This window comes from Garra rufa, unplaced genomic scaffold, assembly GCF_049309525.1.
Source record: "Garra rufa unplaced genomic scaffold, GarRuf1.0 hap1_unplaced_001, whole genome shotgun sequence".
Lineage (NCBI taxonomy): Eukaryota > Metazoa > Chordata > Actinopteri > Cypriniformes > Cyprinidae > Garra > Garra rufa.
In genome coordinates this window covers 6,173,134-6,178,133 of record NW_027394276.1, presented here as the reverse complement: position 1 = coordinate 6,178,133, position 5,000 = coordinate 6,173,134, and positions in this window count along the sequence as shown.

Genomic DNA, 5,000 nt, shown 5'->3' with positions numbered 1-5,000 from the left:
AGGTTTGGCTGCAGTAGGGAGAGAAAGGCTCTCCACCATTTTGTGTTTTTTGTTTGTTTGTTTTGCATCATTTAATTAGTGTTTTATTTATTTTTTTTGTCAGTTTTATAACCACCTGACAGCAGCAGTTTGCTGGCTGGAAGGTGGTTAGTATTTTTTTTTCTTTTTTGATAAACAATGGATGGATTTATGGCAAACGACTTTGGACTGGCTGGAGAGACAAGCATGGTTAACGATACTGGACTGGCGGGAGAAACTGGAATGGTCAATGACACTGGACTGGAAAAAGGACAACGACAACGAGCTGGACCTAATTTGGAAAGAAAAGGAGTTTTGGAAAAACGGAGGTATTTGAAAGAAGCAACGGTGATTATTAATGTGGAAGAGGCAAATGACGCAAAAGGGGTGGACGTTATCAAAGCTGTGGCTGAACAGATCGGAGGAGGAAAAATTTTAGCGGTGCGACCAAGACAAAGCAAAGAATATGAACTGACTCTGGAAAAAGAAGAAATGTGTGACGCTTTGATGGATGGACTGAAAATAAAAGGGACAGTATGTGAGGTAAAAAAACTTCAAAACAGAGACTATGTTGTTTCTTTCATGCATTTGCCTGTCTACTTGGATGATGAAGAAATTTTAGGAAAATTGAATGGATGGGGTGTTCTACCCGTGTCAAAAATGAAACGAAGGCTGTATCCGGGCACTAACATTGAGGATGGTACAAGGTTTGTTAGAGTGAGGTTCCCAAGAGAAGTTGTCTCCCTCCCTTACAGCACAAAGCTGGAAACAGCTGAAGGGCCGCAATATTTCCGGGTGATGCATAGCCACCAGGTGAAGACCTGTCGGTTGTGCATGAGCCCGGAACATCTAATGAAAGATTGCCCTGATTTTAAATGCCACAAATGTGAGGAGAGGGGGCACTTCGCACGGGACTGTACTGCGGTTAAGTGCCCGGAATGCCGAAAGATCTTAGACAGATGTGAGTGTTGGTTTGGGGAAGAGGAGGGAGGTACAGAAATCCAGGTGGATGGGCAAATGCATGAAAGAAACAGCAAGCATGACGGAAATATTGAAAAAGAGAATGCAACAGAGAGTTTGCAGCAACATGAAATGGAAAAAGAAACAAACAACGAGAAGGACAGAGAAGGCGAGCAAAAGGAGGAAAATAGCAAGCAACAAACACTACAAGGAACTTTAACATGGACACCAATGGAAATAACTTCAACTTTTAAAGATTTTCTGGATGAGGTGGATAAAGAGAGACAAGTGGAAAAGAAGCAAAACAAAGAAACAGACAGTGAAGAAGAGGAAAACATGGAGGACATGGGAAAGGACAGAGTGGAGAAACCAACAAGAAGACGGACATTAAAGGTAACACCAAATGTGGAAGTTGCAAGAAAAACAATTATGAAAAAGGGACGAGTAAAATGTTTGAACCGATATGAAGTACTGATGGGTTTGGAGGAGGACTGAGAAGATGGTTTTTAAATGTTTACCACTTTTTTTAATGGTTTTAAATTGTGTGACTTTTAATGCAAGAGGGCTGTTAGATTTTAAAAAATTTGAAAAAGTTAAAGAAAAATGCAAGAGAGAAGACATCATTGCACTACAGGAAACAAACTGGAGGGATGATTTAATGAATGATTTTAAAAAAAGATGGGATGGAGGTGTTTTATATAATAATGGAGATGGAAGGCTGGGGAGAGGAGTGGCATTTTTAATGAAGGAAGATATTTTTAAAGTAAGCACAATTATATTTAAGGACAACGTGGGGAAATGTATGGTAGTCAAAACAAAATATGAAGAAAGAGATTTGATTTTAGTAAATGTACATGCACCGGGGGAGGAGAAGGCAAAGAAAGAGTTCTTTAATGTTTTAAGAAATGTTCTTAAGAAACATAGAGATATAATAATGATGGGTGATTTTAACACAGTTTTTAGTAAACAAGACATGGCAGAAGGAATGGTTTTTAAAACTGACAGAGGGAGAAAAGAATTAAAAGCTTTAATGCAAGAAAATAATATGACAGATGTTTGGAGAGAAAGAAATGAAAAGAAAAAAGAATTTTCAAGAAGACAAATAGTGGGACATTTTTTATGCCAAACCAGAATAGACTTTATTTTATGTACGAGAAATGTGGAGAATTTTATTGAGAAGATTAAGTATGAAGAAACAAGTTTTAGCGATCACAAGTTTTTATTTTTTATGGTGGACGGGAGTAAAATGCAAAGGGGGCCGGGAGTATGGATTTTAAATACACAGGTTTTAAAGAATGAAGATTATGTTTCAAAGGTTAAGGAAATTATAGCAAAAGAAACGAAAAATGGAATGTATGAAGAGGATAAGAGAATATGGTGGGAGAATGTAAAATTTCTAATCAAAAAATTTTCAATGAAATATTGCAATTTAATACAGAAATGCAAGAGATACAAAGAAAAAGAAATACAAGAAATGTTAGGAATGGAATTGAACAGAGAAAATAAAGACATACAAAAGATCAGGGAAATGGAAGAAAAACTGAAAGAAATAGAAGAAAAAAAGTATGAGGGGGCGAGGCTAAGAAGCAAAGCCAAATATGTGGTGGAGGGAGAAAAATGTACCAAGTTTTTTTTTGACCTGGAGAAAAAGAGAGAGCAAGCCCAGATGATAAAAGAAATAAAAGGGGTGAAAGGGGAAATTGTGGAAGGGAATGAAAAGGTCTTAAAAGAAATACAAACTTTTTATGAAGATCTGTTTAGCTCAAGGGGTGTGGAAGAGGAAAAGACAAAGAAACTGTTGAATCAGATAAAAGCAAGAGTAAGTGATGAGGATAAAAAAGAATGTGACCAAGAAATTAGGGAAGAAGAGATTGAAAGAGCAATAAATCAACTGAATAAAAAGAAAAGTCCAGGTATAGATGGTTTGGGAACTGAATTTTATTTATGTTTTAAAGGAGTTTTAATAAAGGTTTTAAATGAGGTTTTTAAAGAAATTTTTGAAAAAGAAGGTATTAATGAAAGAACAAGCATGGGGTTAATGAAACTGATATATAAAAGGAAAGGAGAAAAAACTGATTTAAAAAACTACAGACCAATTACAATGTTGAACACGGATCTTAAGATTTTAGCAAAAGTTTTAGCGAATAGATTAAAGGAAGTATTGCCAAGCATAATTAAAACAAATCAAGCATACGGTGTAAAAGGAAGGGACATAGCAGATATAACGATGAGTATAAGAGATGAAATATGGTATATGAAAGAAAAAAATGAAGAGGGATATGTAATTAGTCTAGATTTTGAGAAAGCTTTCGATAGGGTGGAACACGGGTATTTATTTGAGGTTTTAAGGGTTTTTGGTTTTGGGGAAAATTTTATTAAATGGATTGAGATTTTATATAGGGGTGCTCTAACAAGAATAAAATGCAATGGGTTTTTAACAGAATGTTTTAAAATCACTCGATCAATTAGACAGGGTTGTCCACTTTCAGCATTATTATATTCACTTGTATCGGAACCATTAGGATTGCTTATTAGACAGAAAGAAGGAATAATAGGGATAGAAATAGAAGAAAATAAGACAGAGGGAAAAGTTTTTCAATATGCTGATGACACAACAATAATTGTAAAAGGGAAAGAGAGCGTGCAAGAAGTTATGAAGGTTGTAAATGAATACTGTAGAGGGTCTGGAAGTAAAATAAATGAAGACAAAACTGTATACATGAGATTTGGTAAAGCTGGGGATTTAATGGAATGTTTTAATTTCAAGGAAGTGGAAGAAATGAGGATTTTAGGAGTTTTAATGGGGAAGAATGAGAAGAAAGTAAGAGATGACATGTGGGAAGAAATAATAACAAATATAGAGAGAAGATTAAATTTTTGGAAATTAAGAACTTTAAATTTGAAGGGGAAGGTTTTAATATTGAATGTTTTAATGATTTCTAAGCTGTGGTATGTTTTATATGTATCTGAAATACCTTTATGGACGGAACAGAGGTTGAAGAAATCTTTTCTTGACTTTTTATGGGAGGGAAAGCCAGCAAGAATTGCATATAATACAATATTAGGGGCGGTAGAGAGGGGTGGCTTAGGACTGATGGATGTAGAACAGAGAAAAAATGCTTTAAGGGTGAAAATAGTGAAAAAATACCTGCAAGAGGATAACAAAAGTGAGTGGAAGAAAACAATGAAATACTTTTTAAACAAATGTGGTGATTTTAACATGGGGGATGGAATTTTATGGATGAAAACAAAAAATTGGATGACAGAAGGTTTACCAGAGTTTTACAGAGAAATTTTAAGTGCCTGGGGGAAGTTTTTAGCAAACATTGAGTACAATCCACACGGGAGAGAAAACATTTTAAATCAACCTCTGTTCTTAAATAACAACATTTTAAAACAAGAGAAAGAAATATTTTTTAAGAAATGGATGGGAGTGGGGATAACCAGGTTGAGAGATATTTTATATGAGTTCAAAGAGGGGTTTTTACCAACACAATACATTGAGGACACAATGGAAATGGCAAAAGAAGAATATACTGAAAAAGAAATAACAAACAATTATGAAACCATAAAAAATGCAATACCAAAAGACTGGATTAAAAGGATTGAGAGTATGGAAGAAGTGCAAACAGAGAAAATATATGTGAAATTGGGGGAGAAATTGTTTGATTTTAAAGAATGTACTGTAAAAATGTTTTATTGTGTTTTTAGAGATGGTGTTTTTAAAGAGCCGATTGTAAATAAGTACTGGGTGCAAAAATTCAGCGACTTAAAAGTAGATTTTATATGGAGAAACATGAGAGGAAGATGTGTGGAGACAAAATTGGAATGTTTGGAGTATTTTATAAGACATAAGGTGGTTTTTACTGAAATTATTTTAAAGAAAATAGGGATGGAACAAAACGCAATGTGTAAAGTTTGCCAGGAGAAAGAGGAGGGGATTTTACATATGTTTTTATATTGTAAAGAATTGGAGGCCTTTTTAAACAAATGTAAATGTGTAATTAGGGATTTGACTGTGG